Source organism: Indicator indicator, chromosome 4, assembly GCF_027791375.1.
Source record: "Indicator indicator isolate 239-I01 chromosome 4, UM_Iind_1.1, whole genome shotgun sequence".
Taxonomy (NCBI): Eukaryota; Metazoa; Chordata; class Aves; order Piciformes; family Indicatoridae; genus Indicator; species Indicator indicator.
The window spans coordinates 34,907,734-34,919,950 of NC_072013.1; positions in this window are offsets into that span (position 1 = coordinate 34,907,734).

Here is a 12,217-nt window from a genome sequence, read left to right on the forward strand (position 1 = left end):
CTTCTCCAAAAGGGTTGTCAAGCCCTGGAGTAGGGTGCTCAGGGCAATGGTGGAGTCATCAGCCCTGGAAGGGTTTCAGAGCCATGGAGATGTGGTGCTGAGGGGCATGGTAAACTTGGTAGAGCTAGATAATGGTTGGACTCAATCTTAAAGGTCTTTTCCAATTGAAATGATTCTGTGATCCTATGGTTTAGTGGTGACCTGGCAGTATTGGGTTAATAGTTGGACTTAATGCTCTTCAAGGTCTCTTTCAACCAACACAATTCTGTTATTCTATTCATCTGAAATTAACATTTCTAGAAATTTATTAATAATTGATTTCATTATCAGCAAAATAGGAAAAAAAGTCTCTTTTATATGGCACCTTGGTCAGGCATTGAAATAGGCTGCCCAGGGAGGTGGTGGATCCACCATCCTTAGAGGTGTTCAAGAAAGCTATGGATATGGCACTTTGGGACATGGTTTAGGGGCCCTGGTGGTATTGGGTTGAAATATTGACTTGATGATCTTAGAGATCTTTTCCAATTGAGTAATTCTATGACTCTATGAAAACCAGAAAAAAAAGGTGCTCCAAGTCCTCTTTCTCTAAAATGGATTCTCAACTGCAATAAATGACATTTTTGTGATGTCATCTAGATTTTCATGTCACCAACGTGCTGTTGGAAGGGTGGATGCAAGAATGATGAGAGAAATTTAATTAGACTTGAAAAAGTTAATGAGAAGTTGTGTATAATACATGAAAAAAAAATTCAGTAGAGATTCCAATAAGTGTAAGAGACATTTCATCAAAGATTTTGCTGCTGACTAATTAGAAAAGTAATTAAAGTGGTGTTTGTATGAAGCCCCAATCTGGAGGAGAGAACAATGGGATACATAGATGCATTGGGAAGAGTTTAAAGAAGAAGCACTAATTAGAAAGTGAGAGCTCCCACCCCATCTTAATTAATTACTGTACCATTTCATAGAATCATAAAGGTTGCAAAAGACCTCTAAGATCACCAAATCCAACCATCAACCAGACACCACCATGGCCATTAAACCATGTCCCCAAGTGCCATGTGCACACATTTCTTGAACACCTGCAGGGATGGAGACTCCACCACCTCCCTGGGCAGCCTGTTCCAATGCCTGACCTCTCTTTCAGCAAAGAAATTTTCCCTCATATCCTACCTAAACCTCCCCTGGTGCAACTTGAGGCCATTTCCTCTCATTCCATCACTAGCTACTTCAAACCAAAATTTGCACCAGGAAGAAACATTTCACTCACATTGTAGAGGTTCATCTTTTCTAAGGTAGTCTCTGAAACAGAATCACAGAAGCAGGTTGGACAAGACCTCTAAGATCCAAGTGTTGGACCAAGTGATTATATCATAGAGTCACAGAATCATAGAATAGTTTGGATTGGAAAGGACCTTAAAGATCACCTAGTTCCAATCCCCCTGCTACAGGCAGGGGCATCTCCTACTAAACTACACTGCTCAAGGCCCCATCTAACCTGGCTTTGAACATTTCCAGGGTTGCAGCTTACACAACTTCTCTGGGCAACCTGTTCCACTGCCTCACCACCCTCATGGTGAAGAATTTCTTCCTAATGTCCAATCTAAATCCAGCTTCTCCTACTCTGAAGTCATTACCTCTCATCCTGTCTCTCTATGTCTTTGTAAAAAGTCTTTCTCCAACTCTTCTGTAAGCTATCTTCAAGTACTGTAAGGCAGTTCTAAGTTCTCTCTGAAGCCTTCTCTTCTCCAGGCTGAAGGAGATGATCTCCCTTGAGGTTGAGGATATTTTCATCATCCAGATAGGTCCAAGGGGTTGCTTTTTTCCTAATAATAGAAGTATTCCTTTTCCATGAAAGGAAAAGCCATTCAAAATATTTTAAGTTAAAAGGAAGAGCTATTGCTGGGTGACAGGAGCAAGAGAAATTAGCAGTAGAAGAAGCACATTTATGTCAAGCTATGCTACAGAGAGCAAATTTCTGCAGCTCTGCTGGCATATCTCAAATGTCTTAAAAATGAGCCTGGTGAGGCAAAAGAAAATTAAGGACATAAACACCCAGTTTCCTCAAGGTATTTTGTGGTGTTTAAACCTGACACACTGGAGAGGTGAGTCACCACCAGCCCTGTTCCACAGCAAGATGCTTGTTCAGCCAAACCTCCTACCGACACAGCACATCTTTATGGTTAAGGGCTCTGAAGATGCTGAGGGGCCTGGAGCATCTCTGTGAAGAAGAAAGGCTGAGAGACCTGGGGCTGTTGAGCCTGGAGAAGAGCAGCCTGAGAGAGGATCTCATCAATGCTCAGCAAGAGCTAAAGGGCCTATGAAGGGCAAAAGAATGGGGCCAGGCTGTTGTCCATGGTGGCCAGTAACAGGACAAGAAGCAGCAGGCATACACTGAAAGCCAGGAAGTTCCATCTGAACAGGAGGAGAAAATTGTTTGGTGTGAGGGTGCTAGAGCCCTGCAGCAGGCTGCCCAGAGAGGTTGTGGAGTCTCTTTCTCTGGAGAGATTCCAAACCTGCCTGGCCACCGTGATCCTGGGCAAGCTGCTGTGGGTGCCCCTGCATTAGCAGGATGGTTGGGCTGGATGATCTGCAGAGGTCCCTTCCAACCCCCACCATGATGGGATTCTGTGAGAAATCAAATATTTTGTTCTACACCCCTAATTGCATTTTTATTCCAGTCCCTTTAGTTTATTGCTTATTTATAAGAGACTCATTTCAAGTGAGCATTAATCTGCTTTTAATTGTGGTGTCTGAAATGATTTAACGTTTGCCAGTGATTTCCAAGACATCAAATTTAGACGTTAAAAATAAATAAATAAATGTGATCACATGAAATTGAAAAAGGTTTTACTGTTTCAAAACATCTCAGTACTTCAAGCACCCTACCCCATCCTATTTGCTAAAAGCAAATGACAAGAGAACTTCAATTCTTTGTTTTCTTATGAAACAGAGATCTTCCCAAGTCAGGTTTGGCATAATTTCCTCATCTCAGTTAACTTTTCATCCTTACATTGAAGATGCTGAAAGAAGGGGAAAATAACCCCAGAATCACAGAAGCAGCCAAGTCCTGAGAGTTCAAATGTTGTCAGTGAAGGTACAACTATCAAGTCCACCACTGGATAATGTTCAAAAGAAAGAAGGCAAAAAGAATTAGAATATGATCAGAAAAAGACTTGCTGAGTCATGCAGCTCAACCTAACCACTGCAGGCAGCCACATCAGAGATTTGCCTCAAGTTACTCAGGTTTCAACTCAAGAGAATTACAGAATCATAGAATCTTAGGGGTTAGAAGGGACCGCTAGAGATCATCTAGTCCCACTCCCTTGCCAATGATTGCATGCCTCCATCTCTCCTCTGGGATCATCAGGTCTATCACCTTCCTCACTTTCATCATCTCACCATCTTCACACAACATTTTCTAGCCTATTTTCCACCAAAAAAAGCTAGGTCAGGTTAGCTGTGAAGCTAGACCTCTAAGATCATCAAATCCAACCATCAACCTAAGACCACCATGGCCATTCATCCACATTCCAAACTGCCATGTCCACACGTTTCTTGAACACCTCCAGGGGTGGTGACTCCACCAGCCCCCTGGGCATCTAATCAGAATCAAAGAAAGGTCCAAAAAAAGATGGCCATGATTTGGCAGTAGGCACTTTGTAACTTTACTACAGATTGTCACTTCCTTGCTTAAATCTGTAATAAATTCTGGGTTCCCCTTTAAGCAGTGTTCATGGCAGCTTCTTCTGCAATGACTTTGTGGGTGACTGCAGTGCAGTGTGGAATCCTCTAGTGCTAAGAAATAAAAGCTAGAACCATGTTTTCATACCAGAATCCAAAAGTTTGAGACAAAAACTTTAGGTAATGTTCAGAAGTGTTATTTCTTTTATCCCTGTCAGTACAGCCTAAATATTCCATACCAGGCAGACCATGGCCATCACCCACACAAGCTTAGAAGAGCTACAGAGATCTTGAAGAGACTGAGATGATCATAAAATAGTTTGGGCTGGAAGCAGCCTCTCAAGGTCATCCAGTCCAACCCTCCACAGTCAGGAGGGACATCCCCAACTAGAGCAGGTTGCTCAGAGCCCCAAACAACTTCACTTGAAATGGTTCCGGGGATGGGGTATCTACCACCTCTCTGACCAATCTGGGCCAGGGTCTCACCACCCTCAGTGTCAAACATTTCTTCCTTCTTTCCGGTCTGAATCTCCCTGTTTTAGTTTCAAACCATCAGCCCTTGAACTGGCACAACAGGCCCTGCTCAAAATTCTGTCCCCAGCTTTCTTAGGGGCTCCTTGAAGCCCTGGAAGCCACCAGAAAGTCTTCCTGCAGCTTCCTTGACAACCCCAACTCTCTCAGCCTGGCCTCACAGCAGAGGGCTTCCAGCCCTCCCATCATTGCTGTGGCCTCCTCTGGCCCTGCTCCAACAGGTCCGTGACTCTCCTGTGCTGAGGACTCCAGAAGTGGCCCCAGCACTGCAGGTGGGGTCTCATCTGAGCAGAAGGACAGAATCCCTTCCCTCCACCTACTGTGCAAGCTGACGGAGGGATCAGCCCAGGACATGCATTGCTTTTTGACTCTCATCTATCTATATCCCAAGTTTTTGCTTCTGGAGAATTATCATGTACACTGGAGAAATTTGGGAATCATGTATTTTTTTCAAGCCAGGAAAAGTTCTACCCAGCAAAGATGTAACCCTCCATAACAGAAGAAGAAATAAAGAACAAAACGAAGAGTGAAAAAAAAAAAAGTAATTGTTATTCTGTGTGGAAAACTACCAGCTATCTCACTGGAGAAGAATCAGCATGTTACAGTAACACAGGGTGAAGAACCACTGTGTAGCCTGCAGTTCTGCAGGGCATTGTCTGCATGTTGCTTTGAGTCACAAACTAAACATAAATCAGAAATGTCACGGCCAGGGATTTGGACGATGTCCAAAAGTTCCTTCCAACCCCACCAGGCTGGGATTCTGTTACTGCAGAGAAAAAAGACAAGCCATGGAATGTCTCAGTCCCAGCAAAGACTTCCAAGCTGGAGAATCCCAGAATCATAGAATGGCTTAGGTTGGAAGCGATCACCTGCTCCAACCCCCTTGCCATGGGCAGGGATGCCTCTCAACAAAAGCTGGAAGTATGCCCTCTGTGCCCCTCAGCACTGCACTGAGTTGATGGACAACATCAGCTACTGGGAGTGAGACCATGGGTATCATCTCAAAACATCACAACTAAGAAAAAAATATGTTGTTACCTACATGAAAAAAAAAAAAAAAACAACAGAAAAAAGTAAAATTTTGAAGCCAAAATAAAAGATACATTTAAATTCTGCTCTTACTTACATTGGATGAAATCCTACCCAGTTTCAACACAAAGAGAATATCTTCTCTAGATTTTAAATGAAGAACTCAAGGGGGGTTTAAATTATTGTGGATGACATCCTTCAAAAATATCCATCCATTGCTGCACCATCATTCTGCCACTACCACATTGTCTTGTAGAGAAGGGATTCATTTAAACTTCTTACTTAGAGGAGAGGTTCATAGAATCATTTTGTTTGGAAGACACCTTTAAGACCATCAAGTCCAACCATTAACCCAGTACTGCCAGTTCACTACTCAACCATGCTCTTCAGCACCATATGGTTTTTAAATCTGCATTTTAGGTCATATAAAACCATTCTCACATCTATTTTTAAACAACTGTGTACCAGAAGTGTTCAAAACCAAGCTGTTTGGGATTTTGAGCAACCTGGTCCTGCAGGAGATGTCCCTGCCCATGGCAGAAGGGTTGGAAATAAACAATCTTTAAGGTCCCTTCTAACCCAAACCATCCTATGATTCTACAAAAAAACCCAACCCAAACCAAACCAAACCAAGTATCTGAAGGGGGCCTACAAGAAAGCTGGGGAGGGACTTTTTAGGATCTCAGGTAGTGATAGGACTAGGGGGGATGGAATAAAGCTGGAAGTGGGGAGATTCAGGCTGGAGGTGAGGAAGAGGTTCTTGCCTATGAGAGTGGTGAGAGCCTGGAATGGGTTGTCCAGGGAGGTGGTTGGGGCCCCATCCCTGGAGGTGTTTAAGGCCAGGCTGGATGAGGCTCTGGCCAGCCTGATGTAGTGTGAGGTGTCCCTGCCCATGGCAGGGGGGTTGGAACTGGATGATCCTTGTGGTCCCTTCCAACCATGATTCTATCATTCTATGATTCTAAAAAAACCAAACAAAAAAGAACTTTCAAATTAAAGCTTCAGTAAAAAGTCCAGCTGGAACTGAGTTATGGGAAGCCACTCTCACTACTTTGCAGACCACGCTGATGTTTGCTGTCACTGGTTTATAAAAATAAAACATAAACTCCACAGAAATCATTAAAATCTTTGCAATTACAATCCTCCAGACAGCACTAAAGGAAAACAGAGCAAAACACAGAACTGGAATTATGGTTTTTTTTCTTTTCTGTCCCCAAGCCCCAGATATTGCATCTCTTCTACTTTTATCTCCAGTTTAAGAGGCAATAGCTGCTCATCAGAGTGTAAACACGCATTGACCCTCATAATCTCATAATCCAGGAGACCTTTAAGCATTAAAACTATTTAACGCTGAGCACAGTAAATCCATCATCACTTAGAGCTCTTCAATTGAGCTTAGACATCTTCTGTAAGATATGCTCAACATGAACAGGCAGCACTGAGGAGCCATCTCTAGTCCACATGACACAAGAACAAGGTTCATGAGTCAGCTTTGACCAGCTCCTTTTGCTTTCATACCTAAGCATCACCAGGCTGGTTAGGGATATCCTCTCTTCCCCATTTGCATCTCTTCTGACTACTACTCCACCACCCACACCCACTAGACCAGGTTGCTCAAGGCCTCATCCAACCTGGCCTTGGACACTTCCAGGGAGGAGGCAACCTGTTCAAGTGTCTCACCATACTTGAGCATTTCCTACAGCACCAATAAAGCACAAAACTAAACTAAATCAAGAGGCAACTCAAGACGTGTTTTACCTGCAGTCAAACAAAAGCAAGCCAAATACCCCAATGCTAATGGAATGAATTTCAAAGTAGACTTTGAATCTGTGAAATCCTCAAATTCCCCACTTAATTAGACAACTGACCTAATGAGACTGCCACACTGCCTGCATAACCACTGAGTTTTTCCTGTTGTTTTTCAACAGTGCTCAGTCAGGCTCTCAAAAACATCACTGCATAAATAATCAGCTTCATAATTAAGCGACCACCCAGGAAGGCAGAAACAAAATTAGAATAAGTGCCTTCAGCGAGCTCAGGAAAAAAGCTGTAGGACAGCAGAGCCTTCATCAGAACAGAAGTTCTGGAGCTCAGCATTCAAACATTCCACTCACCAGATGTATTCCCGAGGAAGGGTGGAAGTTCAGGTGTCCCTCCCCATGTAAGGAAAGCTCAGATATTCCTCTGGATGTGAAAGATAGCATCTGTGCTTTGATCTATAATCCCTCCTGGAGGAATTTCAGCAGAAAATCCCTTAGCATGAGTCTGGGTTTCACTTTCATGCATCACTCATCGCTACCTCAGTAAGGTGCTGCTGGGCAGCATCTTCTCAGTCTTACTCTCCAAAGAGAACTCAAACAGGCTTTATGGTCAACACTGAGAAACCAAGTCAATAGATACCACATCTGGGGAAATATCCCCCTTAGTTTATTGATGCTACCAACAGAGTAGAAGAAGATGAGAAGAGATGCTGAAGAACATCCAGATGCATTACTTATAGATTGATAGAATGGTTTGGATTGGAAGGGACCTTAAAGATCATCTAGTTCCAAACTCCTGCTATGGGAAAGGACACTTCCCACCAAGACCAGGTTGCTCAAGACCTCGTCCAATCTGGCCTTGAACTCCTCAAGAAAGGGCTTATCCAACACCTCCCTGGGCAATCAGCTACAGCCTCTGATGATTAGTAACAACACGTTTATTCCACAGAAATATGGAACCACCTCAGAGTGAATTCACCAGAGTGAGTTCTTCTAGCATGGGGAGGCTTTCCTGAACATCACACACCACCATGAAATTCAGGTCAGAAAGGACCTATAGAGGTCTTTGGGTCAGCCCTCACTCAAAGCAGGGCTGGCTTTGAAGTTGGATCTAAGTTGAAAGATCAGGTCAAGTGGCTCAAGCCCTTATCCAGCTGAGTTTTGATCTCTGAGGCTGGAGATCAAACATCATCTCTGCTCTCCTGTCTAAGCCTCTCAACTGCCATGAAAGATTTTATTCTCCTAACTCTTTCACACTTCACTTTTTCAAACTTGTGTCCACTGCATCTCACCGCATCACTGTGCTCCAAGAATTTGTTCAGCAGGACTCTCTGGTCTGCCTCCATTGAGCTGTTTTCCAGCTGGCCAGCCCCAGCCTGTACTGGTGCAGGGGGTTATCCATCCCCAGGGGCATGAATTTGCATTCACCTTTGTTGGATATCGGGGGACTCCTAGCAACATGTCCTGGCTCCTCTGAGAGGCAGCTGTGATTCTCCGTTTAAAGAAGTCTTGACTAACAAAATTTCCCATTATCATATGCTTATGTGTGTCATGAAATGGTGGGGGTTGGAAGGGATCTCTGGAGATCATCTAGTCTACAGCGGCTTGCCCAGGATCACAATGGCCAGGTGGCTTTGGAATCTCTGCAGAGAAGCAGACTCCACAACCTCTCTGGACACCCTCCTCTAGGGTTCCAGCACCCTCACACCAAATTTCTCCCTCTCTTCAGATGGAATTTCCTGCCTTCCAGTTTGCACCCATTGCCCCTTGGCCTGTCACTGGGCACCACTGACAAGACTCTGGACTCATTCTCTTGACCCTATTCTTTAAATATTGATCAGCATTGAGAAGATTCCTTCTCAGCACCTTTGGAGACCAGGACAAAACTGCAGTTGCATTGTCAGCTGAGAGAGAGCATCTAAGAAGGAAAAAGTGATGTGGTGCAATTCAGAAAGTACAAGTAGAAAAGTCCTGCATTTGAGTAAAGCTAAATTACACATCAGGAGGAGGAATGTGAACCTTTAGATGATCACACTACCAGAAATTGTGGGGAAAAGGTTTAATGAGATCACAAAGGGAAAGAAAACCTCTTTGCTGTGAGCGTGCTGGAGCCCTGGAGCAGGTTGCCCAGAGAAGTTGTGGAGTCTCCTTCTCTGAAGACTTTCAAAGCCTGCTTGGATGTGTTCCCGTGCAACTGATCTAGATGGACCTGTGTTAGCAGAGAGGTCAGGCTAGATGATCTCCAGAGGTCCCTTCCAACCACACCATTCTGTGATTTCTTTGAAAACCCTGCTGAGTGCTATTAATTTGACCTCTAGATGGCAAACCCTGGAGGCAATTACTCAGTTGTGTGCAGGTCTGGAGAAAATGGTCCAGTCATTAACATTCCTCTTACGGAAAGTCTGAACTAATTGGGAAGTGTCACACAGAGGAAAGCTGGCAGACTGAGAGAATGTGACTTCTGAGGCAAGACTGGAAAACACTGAGGAGAAAGAGACTCCTGACATGTAAAACAGCCTGGATAGAAGAAGGGTCACCAGCTCTTCTCCATGCCTCTAACTTCTAGATTAAAAGTAATTGGAAAAAGATTCAGACAAGATTCAGAAGCAATGATGGCAAGAAGTTTCTAACTAGAAGGTAGTAAAATGCTGGAACAGCCACCCTAGGACAATGTGATTCCCTTTCATTATAGCTTTTAGCATTTCAGGAAAGTATGAGTCACACCAGCAGTTGTCTCAAAGGGCAGTTGCTCCTACTGCTTCCTAGTGTAAGAAGTACCTGTACATCCCAGAGATCAGCTACAGTTCTAGCTGTAGAAAAATTGGAAGTTCAGAGTTACTCCTTATCCTTAACTGGCACTGAAGTTCTCCCAGCCTTATGTTTTGATTGCCATCCTATATCACACCATTCCCTGATAAACCTAGTGCAGAACTTCGAGTCAATACTTTTTTTCTTCATCACATTAATAATTTCAAGAAATGTACATCCTTAAGGACAACAAGGATAAACTGCTTCTGAACATGGATCTATGTATTTGCAATCACAAAACTATTGGGTTTAAAATCATCCAGTCTAGCCATTCTCTACTCAGGCTGGTGCTAAACCAAGTCTCAGCACCACATCTCTGCCTCTTTGAAACACCTTCAGGGATGGGGATTCAACCACCTCCTTGGGCAGTCTGTTCCAGTGTTTGAGAACCCATTCAGTGAAGAAGTTTCTTCTAATGTCCAACCTAAACCTCCCCTAGAGAAACTTGAGGCCATTTCCTCTTGTCCTATCACTTGTTCCTTGAGAAAAGCAGGCCAACCCACACCTGGCTCCTACCTCCTTTCAGGTAGTTCCAGAGAGCATTAAGGTCTCCCTTCAGCCTCTTTTTTTCCAGGCTGAACAACCCCAGCTCATCCCTCAGCTGCTCCACACCAGACCTGTTCTCCAGACACTTCACCAGCTTTCTTGCCCTTCTTTGGACCTGCTCCAGCAGCTAAATGTCTTTCTTGGAATGAGGGGCCCGAATCTGAACCCAGGACTCAACATGTGGTCTCACCCACACCCGGTACAGGGGGACAATCAGTGCCCTGGTCCTGCTGGCCACACAATTGCTGATCCAGGCCAGGATGCTGGCTACCTGGGCACACACTGTCTCATCTTCAGACAACTGTTGAGCAACACTCCCAGGTGCTTTTCTGCTGGCCAGTTTCTGACCATTCTGCCCCAAGCCTGGAGCATTCAGGAGGTTATTATGACCCCAGTGCAGGACCCAGCTCTTGGTCTTGTTGAGTCTCATACAGCTGACCTCAGCCCATGGATCTAGCCTGGTCAGATCCCTCTGCAGAGCCTTCCTACCCTCAAGCAGATCACCACTCCTACTTATAGCTATCTGCAAATTTACTGAGGATGCTCAATCCACTCACACAGATCATTGCTAAAATTGTTAAACAGAACTGGCCCCAACACTGAGCCCTGGGGAGCACCATTTGTGACCAGCCACCAACTAGAATTAACTCCATTCCCTACTACTCTTCCGGCTTGGCCATCCCCCACCAGGCTCTTTTTTTAGCCACAGAAGTGTCCATCTGTGGTGGTTTGAAACTGTCTTTTTAATTTTTCCGTGCAAAGTTCAGAACAGAGAAAGTGAAAGAATGTAAATAAGTCACTATTGGGTGTAAGAAAGCAAAATAACGATTGTTCTAAACACTTCCATTGGATAGATAGAAATGTTTAAGAACTATTACCCAAAACAAAGTAGGCATTCGGCACATTCTGCGTTCGGCAGTGGGGGCAGTTGCTGGGCTGTCTGGCTGCTGTTTCTTCTTCTCTTCTGGCTGAAGATAACACACTGACCTTGGCAGCTAAGTTAACAACTTTCTGCTTAACTAACTCTGCTTCTCTGTCCAGGGGGGTCTTGGGGGGAAGCTCCTGGGAGAGAGAGGCCCCTTTGGGAGGGTCCCCTTGGGGGGAAGCAAAGGGAGATCGGTTGTGCTTTTTCTGTTGATTGTATATATTTGTGAATGTTGTGAATTTTGTATATTTGTACATATTCATTGCATTTCATTGTAGATTTTAGACTCTGCTTGTAAATACAGCTTTTCATTTGCTTCCAGACTGGGCTAGCCTGGTTATTGTCGGTGGGGGGGGAATTTCAGCTCACACCGACACACCATCCTTCCAAGCCCTGCCCAAAATTTCAATTAAAAAGATGTCTAAGGAAATTTGATAAGTGAAGTTCTGAACTAAGACTGCAACAACTTCAATGGCTGAGTTTTCACCTGCACTAATTGTGTATATGTAAGAAACTAAGATGAGCTACACAGAAAACCAATACTCCAGTGTTGCCTTCCCAATAGACATCTATTATTTAGAAATATAACAGTAAAAAGTTAAACATTTATGAGGTTTGGGTTTTTTTGCTCCTCTAACAGTAATTATTAAAATTACACTACATGTGTACTATTGATTTCCTTTTTTTTTTTCCTCTATAGCAAATAGAAAAATAAATGAGTTGCACATTAAGGCAGCACAGGTGGAGAAGTTAATTGCATGGTTTGTGAAACACAGTTTAGGATTTTGGAGTTTAAAAAAAAAAAAGACCAAACCAACCAAACAAAAACCCCCACAAACCAGCAAAATATAAGAATCATGGAGATTTGGAACCTTAAATCAGTTACTTAAAGTACAACAGAATTAAGACAAGGTGTGTGGGGGGTGTTCTTCTGCTA